Consider the following 23,049-nt stretch of genomic DNA (forward strand, 5'->3'; position numbering starts at 1 on the left):
ACGTGGGGTGGGTTCATGGAACCTGGGGCATTTAACCTTTCATTGATTGAACTGGTGTGTTTAGAATAACCTGTATATGATGCGGGATCGAGAACCATGCTTGAGGAAATGATACCATCCAGACAGAGAAAATTAAGGATCCAGACTTGACAAGAGGCTGGTGTGGATGAGGGGCTCATGCAACTAGTCACGTGTTTATTTGGTTGTAACAACCTAGTGGTTTGTGATTGGTTGGGTGTAACACTCTGTTTATCAGGATTTGATTTTATTATACATGACTTTCAATAGAAATATGATATGTTTGTTTTGTGATGTCCATTGTTCACGTACCCGCTCTCTCTCTACTCCCATCCCCACCTCCCTCTGCGACTGAGGGGAAGTGATTCCCTCCATGCACTTCCATGACATTCTCATGGTGGTGTAGACATTAGTCCCAGAAGTAGAGACAGACAAGATAAAAACTCTACTTCGGTCTTTCATCACACACAGAACCTGTTCGAAGAAACAATTAGAAGTTCTTACAGGCAATTAATCTATGTAGGCGATGTCATGAGACCGGAAAGGCTGCTCAGTTCTCATTTCTTGTAACCGTCACGGGGAATCAAAGAGAGGCACATCACATAAACCTCAACACTCGAAGAAGGACATCTCACTTCATGGAATGGATTTGCATAATGCCTGACACATGGCGGACTAGTTGACAGATCTGTAACATATCTTGATGTTGCGGGTTGTATCTTGCTGCACACTCAAACTCTGTACTCCTTCAAGTGACAAGTGCCAGAGAATAATCATCCTGTCAGTTTAGATGTGTTATGGGCTATTGCAGTCTCTGTCAAATAGCGTCCAAGGATCAAATGCAACATGGCAGCTGTGCAATCCCCAAACTCCGTGTGTTGGAGAAATGGGTTCATGTTAAGCGTAGCAAAGTATATTTGATTGACCTGTGCACCTCTGCAGAACAAAGGCCGAGCATATACTCAGTAATGAAAACAAGGACCTGGCCCCGATTTCTCGAAACAAACTTAGCTTTTTACTCAAATTTCAAACTAAGTTTGACAAAATGAAACAGCTAAATTTTAACTCAACTGTATTTTTAAAATAAGAAAACCCACACATACTTAGTTAATCAATCCACCAAACTCAAATTTTCTACTGTGTTTGAGTTTAATATCGATTTCAATTCATTCTGGGAAATGCATTTTCCTATGTTTACTCAAATTTGAGAAAAACTCAAACTGAAGTCAAAACTGAGACTAAAGTTTGTTTCGAGAAATCGGGTTTGATTATGATTTGCATTCTTCCTGGACAAACCTGGGACTAGGAACGCAATCCGATGGGATGCCTTCTCGCCAGTAGTTGGTGAAGTGTGTACGAGATAGCGATACACTCACCATGAACATGTCCACAGTAGAGGAAGACACTGGTCTCAAGTGCACAAAGGGCTGCAGTCTGTCTGGGAACTCACAAGAACGTACAGATTCTATTGCTTTATGTACCAATTATTTCGAATCGAATGTCAACAGTAACAGAGATGTTTGACAAGACAAAGGTTTGGAAACTATAAATAAAAAAAACAACACCTCTGGGGTCAGGACTAAGGCAACCGAACTTTGTTTTTATGGAACTGATGTCTAAAGTCCCGCTTTTTATTTAATATTCAACTATCAAGAGAAGTCGAGCATTCACATCTCTAATCTGCGTATTCCGCTTTAGCATTAAAATATGTAACGATGTGTATATGTGTTTGCACCAAATAGACGAATCTGGTATATTGAGCTTTTTTGCTCTTTCTGCGGGTTTCCGTTTGTGGATTCTTCAGGAAATAGTTTTGACAGTCATGACCAAGATAATACATATACATGTTGGAGCAGTGTGTGTGTGTGTGTGTGTGTGTGTGTGTGTGTGTGTGTGTGTGTGTGTGTGTGTGTGTGTGTGTGTGTGTGTGTGTGTGTGTGTGTGTGTGTGTGACAAATGAAAAAAAAAGTGAAATTCATACCATTATCTAGAATTTAGGGATTGCTCTCTGTTCCTGTGAGAACATTGGATGATTCGTCATGACTTACAGCATGATCAAGCATTTGACGTGACCCAATTGCGAGTTAAGAGTGAGAGACTTGCCCACTTGACCAGGAATCTACCAACCAAGAAATGCTCACTCTATAGCCAGAAGGGAGCAGCAACGCTCAAGACTGCTTCGGGATCTTTAGACATTGGTGTTTGTCAGATGGTTTCCTGGTCCTCTGAATGTCCCGGAGCGTATTTCTAACTACCTTTGGGCTTTCTAGCCAAGACATCTATATTTATTGATTACACTTTCCAACATTTCATAACTGCTGTAAAAGATTTTGAGGAGTATATTCCCTGTATTGAGTATCATCTTTGTGGAATACACTTAGCAAGTCGTTGAAAGAGGTAGCTATGGACTAGTTATCTCACTTATTGAAGGTAATTTGTCACCTGTATACCTACCCAACCTCTCGTCACATCTATTAGATATTTACGCTGTCAGTTCATTGTTGTGACACAGTTAACAGCACTTTTTACCGTTTGATGCTGCGTACTTTCTTTTTTTCTGCTTCTGTGGCGTTTTCATAAAAAAATCACCTTTTCTCCAAATTTGAGACGTGATTTATCTTTGTGACTGGTGATTTTACTAATCCACCAGCTTTATGGTTCTGTCATTATCAATACATACATTTGTGTAAGTAATCATATTTGAAGTACCATTGCTGAATTTCTTTAGCCATGAAGGGACTGACGCTCAATCCCCTCACGCTGCTTTGTGACATGCTGCCAGTGTCATCATTTCGCTTGTATTTCCCCGTCTGTGTTATAATTCCAACTCGTACATCTGTTCAAAAACCTTACGAAGCACACAGAGAAAAGGAGGACCACTTCCTATAAATCAACCGGCGCGTAAGGATCCGTCAGGCCTAATGTACGTGTTGTAGAGATCCGTGTGTGAAGGTAATTCTTATGCGAATGCTCACACAAGACGGTTAGTGTGCCTGGGACACAGTCAGGTCAGGGACGTTGCTCACCCAGCCTGGCTATAGGTTTGACGTTGCTCACCCAGTCAGGGTAGGAGTCAGACGTTGCTCATCCAGTCAGAGAAGGGGTTAGACGTTACTCATCAAGTCAGGGCAGGGGCTCGACGTTGCTCAGTCAGCCTGGCTATAGCTCTCCTATTCTTAACTCATAACGACTGATTTCTACATCACCTATCCCAACTCCCCACTACCTCAAGGGAAATATAGTTAATCTATTAATTCATACTGTTTGCGCCTTATGATTGGGAACGTTGACTTCCTGGTTGTCATGAACCTCCTGCTCCCAGATAAAAGCAGACATGTTTGATTTTCCAAATTACTGCTGTCGTTTTCATTGAGTAGTGATTGGATGTTAGTGGTGACAACCTACAACTACCAAAGTACGTAGTCTACCCAACATCTGTTCACAGGAAGCAAGACTGCTGTATGTTGAATAATGACTGAATAGAAACATGTTCCTTGACATGTTGCCAAATGGAAAACCTATAGGCAATAAGCCTGGTCAAGTGGACCATAAATAAATATGTCCCGTAGCATGAATCTTGTGTGTTAAAACATCGGGTTTGAGAGTCTAATGCCCCTGAAGAAAATGTCAAGTCCGTCTATTGACCCACAATCTCTGGCCATTACCCCTGAGGCCGTCACCCCCACCGTAAAACCAGGACAGATTTTCTGGGTGTCTACTGTTGAGTGTCGTCTGCTCAGTGTTGTCCACTAGACGTTGTCACGTGTTTGCGACAGGTGGCGTTGTTCGTCGTCAACCTGTAGATTCCACTTTCGTTACAGGCAAGGCAATTAGTGTACACGAAATGGTCTTTTCTTCAGCTTTGTTGTTTTTCAATAATTTTCCCTCCACGGCGAATGACTCAACAGAGAACATATGATGCAGGTGAAGGTACGGCCTTATGTTACAAAGGATTTCTTGAATGTTCAGCATCAGAACTGAACAGTATATCGGTATATCCTAAAAACATCAAATTTGCATATGAAAGAGTTACCAGGGCATGACGTGTTCTGTTGTCTGACGATATCTCACCTACAACGAAATTGAATCCATCGTGAGGATTACAGATGACTTTGTGTGTAGGATAAAACACGTCCGGGGACATTTATAGAGAAATGTCACGCTTGCTTCTCACAGAATACGTTAACGCACATGACTTGGAGACTGTGCTGCAGCCATGAACCACTGTATGGGGAACGGTCACGATATTCCGTAACTACAGTAGCTTTCATCCACGCCAATATTAAACGAGGCAGCACCATTACAGTAATGATATCTGATTATCTATTATCAAAATAGTTCCTTTCCTTCTCAGAACTCTTAACGGGAAACGCAAGCTATGGCGTTTATGATTACACTTTACGACTATTTCTTTATAAGTTCTTGTAATATTTCTGTGAATCGATGCTGCAGCATTTGCAGAAATTCTGCTTTCTTTAGACGTAAAAGGAAATTGGTGAATACTGACAAAGTGGAACAGGAGTGATTCTATATACCCGATTGCATACAAGAGTTCCCCCAGAAGGTAGCGCAGTGAAGCAACAAGTGACACAGGACAATCTGCTACAACTTGATGAGTTGGTGGCACTGTTTCTACTTGGTGAGTTGTACAAGATACCCGGATACCATTAGAATTCGACATAGTGTTTCTACTTTACCTGTACCCGATACCCGAATACTAGCAGAACTCGGCATAATGTTTCTACTTGGTGACCTCTACACGATACCCGGATACCAGTAGAACACGACATGGTGTTTCTACTAGACATGTACATGATACCCGGATACCAGCAGAAGGCAACTTAGTGTTTCTACTTGGTGACATTTACTCTGCACCCGGATACCGGCAGAACTCGACATAGTGTTTCTACTAAATGACCTGTACATGACACCCGGATACCAGTAGAACTCGACATATATAGTGTTTCGACTCGACCTGTACACGATACCCTGATACCAGCAGAACTCGCCAATCCGGTTTCACGTGAATATTGCTCAAATAACCCAATAAAGTGAAAACAGCAGGCAGTTAACAAATTTCAATTGATTTCAAATTTTCAAAAAATGATTGTTAGAATATCGTTTGTGTCTGTATTGAAACATATTTAAAGGAAACTGGTGAAAGATGATGTATAGAATCAAACAAGATCAGTGTTGAAAATAATTTCACCATTTTAATCAGTTTTTTTTCAGACACCAAATGTGAAAAGTTAATTCAGCATGTGACTTTCGTTCGTTTTCAGCTGCAATTAAATGCAAGCAATCAGAGCGCTGTGGGGTACAACATATGTACATAATATTGATTATTTTGCAGTCTGTGAGGGCCGGTGACACCAGGGAAATAAGTGAACAAATTAGAAGAGTGTAAAATCAGGAGAAGATTGTTCAGTCAAGAACTCACCCTGTTTTCATCCACATAAGTGCTCCGATGAGCGAAAATCCCCATCTGCTTGTCTAGCATCATCTTCAGATGCTTGTATTCCAGAAAGGCTTTTGCTGACACTCGCAGAACGCTGTTCTTCTTGGGTGTATTTGAAGCTGAATCACTCTAAAGTGTTGACAGATGACTAGCAGCTGGGCTTCTAATAAAAAACATCACTCTCTTTTAATTGGAATCTTCGGCTACACTATGTTTTAATGCCAATAAGCGGGGGGGGGGGGGGGGGGGTGTGGTAATCATTCAGTTACACATGGGAAATGGCACCTTGGGGCCTTTGCCAGGTCACATGAGATGGAAAATAGGTGAACGGATTGTAGTGAATGGTATTCTGAAGATCAGTACAGCTTTGGAAACAGATGAACAAATACCTTTCCGACTGAGGGCATAACCAACTTCATATGCATCCTATTGATCCTTTTGTGTGAGACTATTCCTGTGCACAGTAATCCTGATAAACATGAACTCCATTAAGTTTAATTTATTTAAAACAAAGTCTTAATATCATCAGTCATCTTAAAATTTAATCATTTTCTTACAGTATTAGGTAGTGCACAAAGGCCAGAAATATGGATTAACCGGAAGTAAATTGTCATAAGTTAATTATGTTCCGTTGTAGTATTGTTTCAAACAGCCATCTAACGTTTGCATCAAAGACGTAATCAGCATTTGCTCTTAATTGAGCTTGCGTGTTCATATGCTGCAGACTATAGATGCTATTTCAAGTGTCCGGTGAAAAAAGAGGTATCTGTCATCAATAACGCGAAGTAGTCTTATTTTCACATTCCGAAGACGGACACATCATGTGTCAGTGGGAGCATGAAATACTTATTATATGTTTCCGAATTTGTTTAATTGATTTTATATCATTTACTTAACGAAAGTCCCCAAACTGTCACCCAGAGACTGTTTCACTTTAAGCACATATATAAGACATACAGTTCGGTATTCGAGAAGAACAAGAAATCTAGAGACAACACATATGTATATCAGTTGGTACGTTTTTGTTTATTCTCATTGTTTGAATACGATCACCACTCATGTTAACATCTATCAAACGGCCACTTTGTTCTGAGCGTGACGGCCAGATTTCGTGGTGGCGCACGAATACATTAGAACAACAAAAACATGGCGTGCCGAGAGAAGGAAAAGTGGGAGATTGAGAAATAGCATGTATTTACAGAGTGTGTGGCCTCTGCCGGTCAAGTAAACTGATTTGTACATAAGATGTCAGTTTTGAACGCTGACAACACATAACTCGTAGGGTTCTGAACACGTAACCACTGGACACAACATAACATCGAGATGGACACTCGTACTCACTGCAATTAAAGTGCCCAGGCTTGCTGAAAAATTGCAGTTGGTAAAATGCATATTCTTACATTGACATTATTATTTATTTGGTTTTTTTTTGCGTTATGTTACAAGATACTGAATAGAAAACATTAATCGTGAAGTAGTTCCGACAAAGTGATATTTTCACTGCAGTTGCGGTATATACTGAAGCTACTCGTCCTTTGCACCTAACCAATTCCTATCAAAATGTGTATATCGCAATTATCACAAAATTCCCACCGTCTAGACAGTTTCTACTGACCAGCGTCTACACTTAAGGTGTTTTATCATATTCTCTGAACTCATTATGCTATTGTCAAGGTAGCAGATGCTATTTGTAGTCCGCTATTCATACCGTGTAGATAGTTGACCAGATGGTCATATTGTCCAGACTGCTTACCGCCCTATCTACATACGTCATTATGCTGTCTGGTCAAGCTATCACGCTGGACAGTTTTGTATATTGCTTATCGTATTTCCTAGGTTTCGTATTCATATTCCTCATAGCCCAGACAGCAAATAATATTGTCTGGAAAATACACTTCATCAGTCCACAACCAGGCAGAGAGTGAGTTTAGTTTTACGCCACCCTCAGCAATGTTCCAGCTATGTGGCGACGGCCTGTAAGTAATCGAGTCTGGACAAGACAGACCAGTGATCAACATCGATCTACGCATTTGGGAACCGATGACGTGTCAACCAAGTCAGCGAGCCTGACCACTCGATTCCGCTAATCTCCTCTTTCGACAAGTAGTAGCCTTTTATGACTAGCATGGGTTGCTGAAGGCCTATTTTACCCCGGACCGTCACGGATCGAAGCCACAATCAGGCTTTTCAATCAGTCTTTTGCAAAATTACTTTCTATTGGCCTAATGTCTGACGTAATGCTGCTTGTTCAAAGAATGGCATGGCAAAGTTTACCATCGTACTTTGCTATTGCTTTCTCCACAATACTTATTGTTTCATATTTATAATAATACCTTTGAAACTTTGAAAACATAAATCAAAATGGCGTTGTTACTTTGGAAAATTATCATGCAGTGTTGAGAAACATTTTAAAACATGTAATCCCGAACATCTGACTGAGAAACTAACACAGGAAATAGGCTAGGTGTTATCACAGCGCAAAAATAATCTGTGCTTATTGTAACTACCTGTGTACAATGACCAACACACCTTCTACAGGCATTCACAGCCTTCATTGCAAGCAGCTGCGGCTGTAGTAACGTCGTCAGTGTCAGCCGTATGTTACACTGAGAGTAGTTCACACCAGTCTTACTCACACAATACGCGGGAACACTTGAGCCATTTTCACGATTTTTTATGCAGTCGTATATAATCATTTCCAGCAATGTTCTTCTCAGGTGTACAATCAAGTTCCTCTGTGGCATTAGTGAGTGACAGTGAATTAGTGATAGTTTTTGACTATCGGGAAAAGACCCCGATGTGCACTGACTAAACCAGCCATATCACATGGGTGACTCACGCTGCCTGTGTACTGACTAAACCAGCCATATCACATGGGTGACTCACGCTGCCTGTGTGCTGACTAAACCAACCATATCACATGGGTGACTCACGCTGCCTGTGTACTGACTAAACCAACCATATCACATGGGTGACTCACGCTGCCTGTGTACTGACTAAACCAACCATATCACATGGGTGACTCACGCTGCCTGTGTACTGACTAAACCAACCATATCACATGGGTGACTCACGTTGCCTGTGTACTGACTAAACCAACCATATCACATGGGTGACTCACGCTGCCTGTGTACTGACTAAACCAACCATATCACATGGGTGACTCACGCTGCCTGTGTACTGACTAAACCAACCATATCACATGGGTGACTCACGTTGCCTGTGTACTGACTAAACCAACCATATCACATGGGTGACTCACGCTGCCTGTGTACTGACTAAACCAACCATATCACATGGGTGACTCACGCTGCCTGTGTACTGACTAAACCAACCATATCACATGGGTGACTCACGCTGCCTGTGTACTGACTAAACCAACCATATCACATGGGTGACTCACGTTGCCTGTGTACTGACTAAACCAACCATATCACATGGGTGACTCACGCTGCCTGTGTACTGACTAAACCAACCATATCACATGGGTGACTCACGCTGCCTGTGTACTGACTAAACCAACCATATCACATGGGTGACTCACGCTGCCTGTGTACTGACTAAACCAACCATATCACATGGGTGACTCACGCTGCCTGTGTACTGACTAAACCAACCATATCACATGGGTGACTCACGTTGCCTGTGCACTGACTAAACCAACCATATCACATGGGTGACTCACGCTGCCTGTGTACTGACTAAACCAACCATATCACATGGGTGACTCACGTTGCCTGTGTACTGACTAAACCAACCATATCAAATGTACTGACTAAACCAACCATATTACATGGGTGACTCACGTTGCCTGTGTACTGACTAAACCAACCATATCACATGGGTGACTCACGCTGCCTGTGTACTGACTAAACCAGCCATATCACATGGGTGACTCACGCTGCCTGTGTACTGACTAAACCAACCATATCACATGGGTGACTCACGTTGCCTGTGTACTGACTAAACCAGCCATATCACATGGGTGACTCACGCTGCCTGTGTACTGACTAAACCAGCCATATCACATGGGTGACTCACGCTGCCTGTGTACTGACTAAACCAACCATATCACATGGGTGACTCACGCTGCCTGTGTACTGACTAAACCAGCCATATCACATGGGTGACTCACGCTGCCTGTGTACTGACTAAACCAACCATATCACATGGGTGACTCACGTTGCCTGTGTACTGACTAAACCAGCCATATCACATGGGTGACTCACGCTGCCTGTGTACTGACTAAACCAGCCATATCACATGGGTGACTCACGCTGCCTGTGTACTGACTAAACCAACCATATCACATGGGTGACTCACGCTGCCTGTGTACTGACTAAACCAGCCATATCACATGGGTGATTCACGCTGCCTGTGTACTGACTAAACCAACCATATCACATGGGTGACTCACGCTGCCTGTGTACTGACTAAACCAACCATATCACATGGGTGACTCACGCTGCCTGTGTAGTGCATACATAAACCGTGAAATTTAGAAACTATGGCGAAGATACGATGAACATTGTCTCCACCATGACATTGTCTCCACCATGACATTGTCTCCACCATGACACTGTCTCCACCATGACATTGTCTCCACCATGACATTGTCTCCACCATGACATTGTCTCCACCATAACATTGCTTCCACCATGACATTGTCTCCACCATAATATTGTCTCCACCATGACATTGTCTCCACCATGACATTGTCTCCACCATAACATTGTCTCCACCATGACATTGTCTCCACCATGACAATGTCTCCACCATGATAATGCCACAGGGAGACTGAGGTATTTCCGAGGATGACGTGAATTGATTTTAAGACATTATTTAATTTCATCCCATTCACATTTTTCCTTAATTATCTGTTTCAAACTGTATATCCATACGTAAGCCATGACACCTTCCGTCATTAACTTATATCGCGCACGAACCATTTCTGACATCTGTTTGATGGGGGCCACTCACAAGAACCCTTGCTTGAATTATGCCAGTGCGACCACGAATCCATGTTCATTAAGAAGCAGATGAGGAGGAAGGTGGGGGCAACACCTGTTGTCCATGGAGACAACTTCTTCCACTAATCCCACAGTTTTATAGATGTCATCGCTGAGGAGCTCCTTCATGGCCCACTGTTGTGTCAGTTTTAGCTTTCGTTTACTTTCATTTTTGAGACATTGTACTGATCCTTATAGATGAGAGAGGTAACTACACCCACGGGCACCACTGGCTTCATGTACAATTAGTATATATTGTTATGGTTAAGAATTTACCGTAACAAACGACGTCAGAAATCCCCTTGTGAACCAGCAAAACAGAACAAAGAAAAGTCATAAAGGTTCCAAGTGTATTATTGTGCAATGAGAGAAAGGTATACAAAGTCACAAGTCAATATAAACAATGCTGGTTACAAATACAATTCAAGAGAGACGAAATCTAAGTCAATGGGTCACAAAACATAATATATCAAACACACCAAAGTCACAGTACGAGAGGTACTGCAGAATGTCAACACAGCGATCGGTGTGACAGCAGATGATGTAGGTCAGGCGTTGACGGGTTTTGATGATCAAGCAGTGACGTAACTCCAGCAAATGAGTGTCGCCTTCCACACGGCAACCAGCCTTTTTAGATCTTCTAAGTCATTTCCCGAAAGTTCGGGCACACACTACTATCGTCAACACTGTAGAATGCCCTAGAATAAGTCTCCCGGAAGTAAACACATCGAAAACTAGGAGCAGATAAATTCCGGAAAAACAGAATTCTAAAAGTGTTGACCAGCTATTAAAACGAAATGTGACCCATCATATTTGATATTCAAAACACTAAACATTGTGACCCAATGATGATTATTACTGAATTAATAACAAAAATATACAGAAAATACACACTCGTAACAATATATACTTATTGATGTATCTTCAAATCAGCTGACGAAGAGGCAAGGAATAGCCCAGAAACGTTGTGACATACAGTTGTCATCTGTATCATTTGCCTTTTACGGTCACGGTATTACATGAAGTATGTTCAATATGCGCTAACTGTGCTGAGAAGCAGCATACTGGGTGTGTGCCTGGCCACATGAATGGATGACGATTAACTGATTGCCCATTTTGGATAAGGTAAACAGTATTTGCGGTACGACGGGTCGAGAGTAACCGCTTCCAGAACCCCTGTTGTTTGTAGACACCTTAGTAGGTATTGTTCATCCATGGTCTCATCTTACGTCGGGGTCGTTTGCCGCAAGTAGTAGGATTCAATTAATATTCCGTCTTATTCGTGTTTCTGTAATCTTGTGTTGTAAATAGAATCTCGCGAAATTGTGTTTACAGACCACTGGAACAATGTGAACACTCTGTTTCTTGAGATCGTGACGGATGGGTAAAATTACACTTCCCTGTCTACAAATGATGTGATCTATTTCCAGAAGAAAGTCTAAAACAAAGAGCCATTCCAGCGTTCAATATTCCTTGTCACGGTGTTAATAATGCACAGAGGTATGTACCATGGCTTCTGATTGCATTATGTACAACATGAGTCAGATGCCCTAGACTGAACGTTAATGGAGTAATGGCCTTGTCATTACTATTATTGTCATGAAGTTTCCTTGAAAGATGTTTCTGCACAACATATAACTGAATAATATTTATGTAGTTTGGTACAGTTGTTTTCATGCTCGCATCTTCCACTTTCCCAGGTAAGACGATTTCCAAACATGAGACTTTCCATTAAATAACTGAGATCGGGAATTATCAGTGGTCTGGTGGTTTTCGTGGACTCTCAGTATAAATGTGATTTCATAATATAATGACAGCAAGTTTTTCTCTTTAACTTATGAATTCCAAGAGCCACATGCCATTGTCCACACGACACAGTAAGCTGACACCTAGCCATTCAGTCCTTGTTTCATCACTGCAGACCGCCAGGCAGGGCAACAACAAATACCATACTTTTGGGATCGAACCACCGACCGCGAACGCTCTATCCACAAGAAAGCGTCCCATGTGCTGTGCTTAGTGATGACCATGGACAGCATGTAAACACGAAACACCCCTAGGCAAGTCTAGATAAGCGGACAGAGCATCGGTTGGTTGTTAGCGCTATAAGCATACTTGATCTAGAGTTTTGAGATATAACAATGGACTCATCAATATTATGTTTTACAGATTACAAATGAAATGCAGCAGAGAGTGTTCGGGTGATCCTGGCAGAGTCAGGCCGGTAAAGCTCATCATCAGCTCAGGGCCCTCACCCCCTCTACACGCAGCCCAGACAGCGAATGGGACTTCTCCCAGGAAACACTGCCTAGTCGAACCCACCAAGAACTTTCCGGAGAATATGGAGGCTCCCCAACACTGCAGCCTTCTGCATTACCCAGACTGTCAGAAGGGCTGTGCTCCCGGTGGAGAATCCGGGCACTCTCTTGATATGCGCCAAGAGATCAGGAGGTACCAAACCAAGGGCACCGAGAACAATGGGGAGCCTGACGACAGTGTACTTGGGATGCAAGCGAGACATTTCAAAGGCGAGGTCCGCTTATATATCATGCTTTTCCTGAATCTTGCCAATCACGTTGCTGTCAAAAGGGACAGAAAATTTTATGATATAAATAATTTCATTGGCTTTATCAAAAAGAACAAGATCAGGTTTGTTGGCTTTAATTGCTATTAATTAAATTCCTTCCTGGCCTATTCCAGAGAAGTTTATAGCTGTCATTTTCCAGGACGCCCTGAACATGGTCATGGATGGACCTCGGGGTCAAAGCCACAGGCATGGCAAAGATGATAATAGAAGCAGCGAGCCATGCCATCATGTCTTTTAAGATATGCTGTTTGTGCCAAGGAAGGGCATCCACTGACAAGGTGTTGGACGGTCTCTGTAAATCCATTGCAAAGACAACATTTCATATTAATATTTTCTTTAAGAATAACATTCTGGCGATTGAGAGTGGGAAGTGATTGGTCCTGAGCAGCATAAAGGAAGCCCTCAGTTTCACATTTAAGACCAGCCGACTTCATCCAGGCAAAGGAGTCGGTTGGATTGCTGTTCTGTTCCACACACTGCATGTACACTCGGTGCAGTGGCTTCTCAGACAGCTTCTCCACAAAGGACCGACTCTGAGCAGACTTAGTGAAGGACTTCACCTGGTTTACTCCCATCACTGTACCGTCCAGCAGTACATCGCCATCAACAAAATCTACTTCAAATTTCAGATTGTGTTCAACAACTTTAGCACGCTTAAAATAGCTGTGTAATTCCTTGCATTCATCATGACTCTTGACGTCAATCACCAGAGGATCATCCGATAAATAAATATGTGCAAAAGCACACTTTATTAATGATAGCTTATATGAGGTAACGGTCACAACGTTTGCGTGATCTATTCCCTTTTGTGATGTTTTAGGTAATGTCGCCTCTATCGTTTCTCGTGGCATATCGCAGGCTGACGCGTTTGTCAAGGTGGTGCTACATATCATGTGTAGGGTTGGGACAGTGTAAGAGTCACTGTCATCCTGGTTCTTTATATCACCATAGTAAAAGAGGAAATGTGTGGTCAACGTTGTCCGACTGGGGTCGTGTGATGGTCAAATAAACACGATGTCATCCTAGTTCTTTAAATCTCCATGGTAAAAGAGGAAATGTGTGGTCAACGTTGTCCGACTGGGGTCGTGTGATGGTCAAATAAACATGATGTCATCCTGCTTCTTTAAATCTCCAAGGTAACCGAGGGACGGTGTGGTCAACGTTCTGGAAATATCCATCTGAATGTTAAAACGGGACAGTGTGAGGAGGTAGACATTCCATTTAGTGATTAGAGAAGTAATTTACCTGATTTCGTGCTGAGGATATTGATTTGTTGTGTCCTAAATGTACGTTTGTATAACGCCGTCACCGTGCTAGCGTAGAGGACGCAGGCATGAATTAGTCTTTGGTGGTTCTTAAATCAGTGTCACAGATAAATCACAATAACGATAAAATATTCCTGTCTTACCAACACTATAATTTTGCACTGGAAAACTCTCAACACACACAAGCACCAAAGATATTTAATCAGCTATATCATACGTAACTGGTGTTAATCAAAGCGACAAGAATACGTATTTTAATGGTTCAAAAGCCAGTCTCATCATATAAAAACTTAATGGTCTATGTCTCGTGTTTAGCGTCTTCAGAAGACTGTCTGAACAAGTTCTAAACGTTGTTCGTACGTTACAACATCTTACTGGTGTACAACTGGTGTACCCAAAACAAGTGCTTTGCTCAGAGTTGGCTTAAAGGTTCTGTGTAAATATATGTATACTCTTAAAAAAGTAGGTAGAAAGTCTGGTAGAAAGAAAACCCATCGAGGAACGTTGCAATGAAATTCATCTTGTGTATGCAGCATCATTTCACGTTATCACCACTGGCAAACACACTGCATGGTTGAACGTGAACAACGTAAGAGCCTCATACACGTGCGTGGTTTGTCACTATGAATGCTGACGTTTGTCAGGCAGGTCGATAAATAACTGTAGACCATTTTTCCGTTAATGTTCTTGCGTCTGTGCATGGTCAGGGTTTTCAGGGTCAAATAAGACACTACTGACTGAAAATTGTAATCTTGAATTTTCATGTCATATTCCAGTCACCTAACAAGGGGGATAACTGAACGAACAGCTTTGCTTTGAATGAAAACCATGTGGTGATGCATTTTCGAAACATCCATTATTATTGCATCAACATTGATTCCAATCCCCTATATCTCCCAATTTCGACACCGGCACATTGAAAGTACACTTCCCCTACCTTTTTTTAAGACTGCGTTTTTTCTCCTTAACCAAAACATTTGTGATCAGATTCATCATCTAGAGAGAGCAACTGTTGGTTTTACAGCAAGAGGAGAGGTGGGCATTCAGACAGAATCAATAAGTATTCAGTGTCAGAAAATGTTGGGCGCTATGATATTATGAGGTAAGACCGTATGTAGGTTGTGGTAAATTGGCTATAAAATAATTTATGAACATGTGTATCCTTATAGACAAACGGACTTGAAAATATCAATGTTTCAAAGCAAGATGTACTTAAAAGAGTAATGCAGTAGATGTAAGATTATGTCTTTATCTCGTCGACAAGGTTACAACCTCGCTAACCAGTCAGTAAACAGATAACCCTGTATCTCGTCGACACGGTTACGATCCGCGCCAACACATAGTTAGTAAACAGATAACGTGTTTATCTCGTGCACACGGTTACGATCCGTTTTAACATTCAGAACTTAACACTGGGCCCCGTCTTTCAAAGCGATCGTAGCACTACGACGATCGTAAATCCCATACTTTAACATAGACTTGCGACAGTCGTAGCGCTAAGACGATCGTAACTCCCATACTTTAACATGGACTTGCGACAGTCGTAGCGCTAAGGTGATCGTAACCTTTAACATAGACTTGCGACAGTCGTAGCGCTAAGACGATCGTAGCTCCCATACTTTAACATAGACTTATGACAGTCGTAGCGCTAAGACGATCGTAACTCCCATACTTTAACAAAGACTTGCGACAGTCGTAGCGCTAAGACGATCGTAACTCCCATACTTTAACATGGACTTGCGACAGTCGTAACGCTAAGACGATCGTAACTCCCATACTTTAACATGGACTTGCGACAGTCGTAGCGCTAAGGTGATCGTAACCTTTAACATAGACTTGCGACAGTCGTAGCGCTAAGACGATCGTAACTCCCATACTTTAAATAGACTTGCGACAGTCGTAGCGCTAAGACGATCGTAACTCCCATACTTTAACATGGACTTGCGACAGTCGTAGCGCTAAGGTGATCGTAACCTTTAACATGGACTTGCGACAGTCGTAGCGCTAAGACAATCGTAACTCCCATACTTTAACATAGATTTGCGACAGTCGTAGCGCTAAGACGATCGTAACTCCCATACTTTAACATGGACTTGCGACAGTCGTAGCGCTAAGGTGATCGTAACCTTTAACATAGACTTGCGACAGTCGTAGCGCTAAGACGATCGTAACTCCCATACTTTAACAAAGACTTGCGACAGTCGTAGCGCTCAGACGATCGTAACTCCCATACTTTATCATAGACTTATGACGGTCGTAGCGCTAACATCACTTTGAGGTGCGGGGCCTGGGCTAGGTTTCCAGCTGAGTCGTGACACTACGTCGCTCTGTCGGCACAGCAGGAAGGACCTGATCTTGAACGACTGTCCTCCAGAGAGTCCTCGTCATTCACATTGTCATTAACAATGCTGAGTTGTGTTCTCCTGTGAGATATGATGCCACTCATACCATTTCACTTCCACCCGGAAGTGACGACATCGAGTGACGCCAGTGCCACAAAAAAAACGGTGTCTCCTGAACGCCTGAAAACCCTTGCGCTATCATCATAGCTGTCAAGACTGGTGTCACCTATCTCCAGTATAAATAGCTTAAGTCTTGTCTTCTTAGCCTCAGATTCTATATACATTAAACTAATTGTAAACGTTGTACAACTGTACATAGAGAATAGCATCGTACATGCGTGATGTTGGGTCGCTGACCACGTTGAGGCCGATTCCATCTGGTGATCACTACGGTGTTTTACGGCTGCTAAACCAATGACGTGTATGGACACGAGCACTCACAGTCGATGTGCACTGGCGTCCATGTTAATACAGCCACTAGTCCACAGTGGAAAACACGCTGCCTAAATACATTGCGTATTTAGATCGGGGACTGAAATGTCATTTAGGGTCTTCTGTATGGCCGGGTGCCATCACGAAGATAGGTGAGAATTTGGCAGTAGATCTAGAGAGGTTGACATGTTGTTCGGACACCTTTTGGCGTGACTTTTTGGAATGGGGGAAACGAATATTGCGATTCTATTGGAAACTGTTCATTTTAAGTATTTCCCAAATGCATGTATTGTTTATATGGAACAAAAACAAGCTGAAACTTAGTTTCAGTCTTTTTCAATAGCTGAAAATAACTTGAAGCCCAGTTCAAGCAAACAGTTTAAACACAAAATCAGTACACCTACAAGTCTGTACCCAAACATGCGGTATTTTGCGCCGAGAATTTACCAACGGACGTCAAATATTAAAACTATCGATAGTCCCACATACTACCCATGCATCGTTAGAGCCCTAGATGATTGCCATATGTTGCAATACTGATGGCGCAGGTAGTTTCTGTACAACACGGTGAAGGGAGTCAATCTCTACACTGACATCATTATACACTGTGTCTTTCATTACTTATGGATGTGTTGAACATATTGTTTGTATCTTTCCCATGTATTATAGCCATTCGTTTCGATGAAAGATTAACGACATTATTTAATCAATGAAGAAAATCTACAGAAAGGGCTACATTTCGTAGTTGCACGTACAATGCACATCCAACAAATAGATTTTCCTGATAAGTCTCTAACACTTTGCTCATTCCAACCCTGCTTGGATACGTTTCGTGGATTGGTCGGTTTGTAAATATGTGCTATTTATCAGCTGGTCGTAGCAATCGATATGAGGTCCTGTGGACTCTCCGGTTAAGTCTGACCGTCTCTATATTGCCGGTCACTTTATATCGCCTCGTTGACTCCTCTCTCGTTTGCGTGTTTCTGAAGAAACATTTATTGTAGTTCCGCCGTTAATTCCGTACATCTGAAATTAATGGATAGCAAATAAAGTTGGCTTATTCTAACTTGTGGACATTTGTTAAGACAAAGAAAGTGAACATAGAAAAACGTGAGACCTGCGTCTGGGTGATAACACCAAACACGGCTCCCTACAAGTTCTGCGTAGGCTGAACATTTTTCTGTTATAAACACTGCCAGGAGATTTGCGTCCGTCATCGTAAAAGCGATGCATGTTTGAGCAGTGTTGCAGTGGGTCTTCTCCACCGTGGAGCGGCGGCACAAACGTGAAATGTTCACCATGCTCGCTACTGTTGGCGGCTTGTATTGATTGTAAATGTCGGGATTTCAAGTCATACTAGACATTCAAGTTTGTCGTGACAACTGATTGATAAATCGAGAAGATATTGCTCTCAGAATATTCTCAAAAGAAGACGTTATATTTTTCGGCCAAGATTTTAAATCACGGGTTGTATGCCATTCTCTTTAAGGAATAATCACCACTCGTTATTCCCTGACGTTCATGGTCTTTAGTTGCAGAGCGAGACCAAAGTTTACAATACATGTTTTATTCGACTGTTGTTTAACTCAGCCATGTTCCATACTCATGACGGTATCCAATAACAATCGATTCTGGATCAATCAATCCAGTGACTGATACGATCATGGATATACTCATTTCAGATACGAAGATATACATTAGCTAGGTCCCAGAGCCTGGACGCTCGGTCCGCTTATTATTGCCTCTTCCATACAGTATGCGTTTCTGAAAATCAGTTGAAACCCGGATCTTCATTGGTACATTACACGTGTAAAAAATCAACTCTTAGTTCCGATTGAGGAACGTTTGTGAAAAGTCAAGAAAAGAAGATTTTTTCTCGATCTTGGTTTCATTCAGCACTAATGTCGTGTCATCCAAACTACAATTTTAGTTATATAGTCTGTTTTATGAATCTTTGTTCGTTTGAGGAATTGAGGAAAATTAAGCAGCCATCAGGCTAATTGAAATCTTGCTTAGACTTGTCTCGCCCACACCTCAAGGCCAAGGGTAGCAACGCTTCATTCGTAAGTCTGGAAAATCAAAAGACTATAGCTGCGTTGATTCGGTTATGAAAGGCACTGCTACTGTCATGTTGACAGTATTGTCCTTCTGTCACAAAGTCGAGCCCTCGCAGACCTTAGTGGGACGGACCTTCGCCACCACACTGAAGGAGCTGGACCAATAGTGACTGAGATAGCGTGGAAACACGTGTGTATCAGTGAGTGTTGCTGGCATCACAGCTCGTGAGACTACTGGAATGTGATATTGACCGAATACCAACCAGTCATAATGCTTTGCCGGGGCGGGCGGGTGACACTGAACAACTAGCGCGCGTTTCCGGAAGTGTAGTGTTTAACGCACACGACAGATACACTCTGTCACTGCGTATAAGGGGACGAGCGAGACACCACGCTAAGGCTGGGAGTAATAGTTGGACTAGGGCTCATAACTACACGGAATTATTAAGGATAATTTCTTTCTGTTTGGACATTAGTAGAATTTCTTATCTAGCGGAGTGCATAACGTTTAACCTACTCATACCATTTCGGATTGAGTTTGAAATTAACAACTTTCTTAACCAGGAGTGACTTACCGGGACACGCTACAGGAACGTACAAGAAACAAAAGGTAAACAGTTTCATGTTGTTTTAAGCAAATGATATTATTCATAAAATAAGTTCAAATAAAAACTCATATAACAGAACATTAAGGACTTCGTATGGAGTATATGAATATGTGTAACAAGTTACATATTCATAAATTTCTTCCGATATCATATAATTACACATCGTAGCTGCCGTTGCATGTGTAACATGTCTGTTTGAACACTGTGCATATACAGAAACAAAAGGAAGCAACCATTCAGTCGCATTCTCTCTTCAACTCCACTTGTGAGACTGCATCACTGAGCGCCTCAACTTATATCATTTCGTATTAGTGGCGGTCAATAAAATGTTTTATACGATACGTTTCGACATACATTGTCCTTAATGATAATTTTTACTTTAAAAAAGTATTTTGTTACTGATGTAGAACGCTCTTTTGGTAATATCGGGAGTCGCTTAATCTCACCCGGGTATTCTTACAATTGTACTAAACGAATTATTGAACACCAACAACTATTTGAGTTTGTTTACCATTTATGAAAAGTTATGAAACAAAACCAGATCCTTATACCGTTTCTTTGTGTTTGGTTCAGCAGCCCCGCCAGGCGTGGCTTCAAACTGGGACTGCTTCCAGCAATAGCTGGAACGTTCACGTGCAAGAATTTATTTATCAGTTGTTTACGTCAATAGGATATCAGATTTTTCAAGGCAGTAAAATTCAGGAAAAGTATTTTTAAATATGTTTAGAAAAAACAGAGACAGTTGCTATCACAATATTGTTCACAGTAACACGGGCAACCCATTTTTGGTGTCACAAATAGGCCGGATATAGTGCTGAATGCTATTTCAGGTATGGGCCTGATTGCCGAGTGTTGATTAGAGATCAGGTCCGGTGTGACTGCTGCGTGTTAATTAGGGGTGAGGTACAGTGGGTCGTGTCCCATTAGTCATGCTTCCAGTAGTCATACCCCCACTTTTCATGCAGCAAATGAGAGATTAATTAAAACAACAACAGGTATATACGCTTTGCAGAGAATGGACTAGCCCGCTAATTGGAGAGCTTGAAGTTAGTTTAATCTCTAACACTGAGAACGCTACAGTCTTAGGTTATGAAGACATTTGAACGAATGTTAAGAGAGTAAATTACACTGAAGTTATATTAACATAATAAAACAAATTGGAGAGCTTGAAGTAAGTTTGATCTCTAACCCCGAGAATGCTACAGTCTTTGGGAATGAATGCAAGTTTCCCCAACCCTCTGTGAAAACACCACCTCAAAGCCCCCAAAGCTGGGCCTCGAACAATAACAATCTTGAAGGCTTCCGCTACCGTATGGACAAGACTCTGCCACACCATCATCCAAATTTTTATCGCTTTGTTGAACTATCAAGTAGTTTGAGAAGTCAAATGGACTCAGGTGCTGCCATCCAGGGAAGAAAGTGAGTGTATCGCGAAAAGGAACACAGACTTGTCCGACTGTGGGGCCAACTTGAGGCAGGGCAGAAAAACACTCTTTAATTCCTTGACGCTGTTGGCTACCTACCTCTACCCAACTGATCTTTAATAGCAGACTGAGAATGTGTATGTTATAATAAGAATTCAAGTGTTTGGTGTTTAAAGTGCTTAAAGTCTCTATTTTGAAAACACTATAAGTACAAAGATGAGAGTCTGACATATAATAAAATACATTGTTAAACATTTATAGAATGTGTCTAGTTCTTACAATATGTTACTATATATTCCTGCTATCAACAGGTCATTGAAGTTCACTGATTTGAAGCTGTGCTTTAGTTTCTTGGGTCATTTCATTTTATTATAAGAGTATTACAAAGGTAGATGTTGGTGTAGTCAACTATACTATGTGTTGTTTAAACCCTTATGACTACTAGTCGGACGTATGACTAATGGGATGACACAGTACAGTGTGATTGCCGGATGTTAATTAGGCGTGAAGTACAGTGACAAGAATTGCACATTTGTAACTCAGACGAGTCGGAGTTAAATCTTCTTGTGGGGTTCGATTAGGTTTCACTCTGAAACGGAGATATGTTTGGTCACTCTTCAGTTTAGGTTGAAATGTGCCCACTATTCATACATCAGGTTCACTTTTGGACTGACTGAGAATCTCTTTGTGTGCTAACTGTCACTTATCATGAAACTGCCATGGCCATCAGTTCAAGAAGTCAAAAGAGGTACTTTGGCATAACTACTACCAGGAGTGAAATAATTTGTGATCATCCCTTTAGTGCCTGGGTACTTTGACTGTGCTTACAGGAGGTTAATTCATACTCTCACATGTACGGTTGGTTCTATAACAATACACCGGTATGCTTTTTGTGATATATCGATACAGCTGTATAAGTGCTTTCTGTGATGTGTCGCTATTTTGTGAGCTGTAGATACACGTGTGTGGTTGGTTGATGTGCGGCCTAGTGAACGGGTTAATCGTTGTGAGTTAATAAGCGCCATACTGATGCTGCTACACGTTGGTTACCGAAACATCTGGATATTAATGTTGAAACGCACCTATAATGCCGTCACTTCGACGGTACCGAAAATCACCAGGTAAAATCACAGAAATATGTAGAGGTGTTTTAAACACGCCCTGGTCTTCTTATTCATTAGTTAATGTAATGTTTTGTATAATGTGGGGTTTACTTGTCATGCTACTGTACATAATGGTTATTTCCTGGCCGACCAAGAGTGTGTAGAAGGATTCAAATAAATCCTTACACTTCTTGAGCCTGGCAGTGCCTATTGTTCGTTTCTGTTGTGGTCAATATTCTCATAAGGAGTTAATCAAACATCCCCTGGCCATCTTATCAAGAACTAGCTTATGAATGAATGGTTTCCGGGCAAACACATACGTCTGTGTGTGGCCACCCATTCCAACTCCTGGCGGTGTTTGTTTTTAGTATAAACAGACTAACAGCAATGATGTATCTTGGTACAGGTGCAATCTTTATCCTCCTTCTTGATATTATTTTGAACATATATTGTACAGTAAGACGCGGCAAGATGGTTAAGGACAAATGCACTCGAATTTCATTGAATGAGCGGCTACCCAGTGGCTACCCAGGAAGAGCGTTCTCTGGGACAGGGATGGAAATAACATACAGAACATATGATATGAGCTTGTTCAATATGATTTCATGCCACAGCCTCGGTGACTGCGGCGATATCCCGAGCGCGTAATGCAGAGTCGTCATAGTGTATGAAACATCTCTTATCTCGATGAGGGTCGCATAACCTGACATATTGTAACATGGGAATTAATTTCTCTTTAGATTCCT

At 41.7% G+C, this 23,049-nt stretch overlaps 1 protein-coding gene across 1 annotated transcript in view; it reads left to right on the forward strand.

Moving 5' to 3' along the window:
• The first annotated feature begins 19,522 nt into the window (after positions 1-19,522).
• The window catches only part of LOC137290232 (uncharacterized), a 72,864-nt gene continuing 69,337 nt past the window's right edge, over positions 19,523-23,049 (forward strand). The window contains exon 1 of the mRNA XM_067820985.1: positions 19,523-19,778. The gene's annotated coding sequence lies outside the window, so the exon portion shown is untranslated. The remainder of the gene's footprint in view (positions 19,779-23,049) is intronic.

The sequence above is a fragment of the Haliotis asinina genome, chromosome 7 (genome assembly GCF_037392515.1).
Source record: "Haliotis asinina isolate JCU_RB_2024 chromosome 7, JCU_Hal_asi_v2, whole genome shotgun sequence".
NCBI lineage: Eukaryota > Metazoa > Mollusca > Gastropoda > Lepetellida > Haliotidae > Haliotis > Haliotis asinina.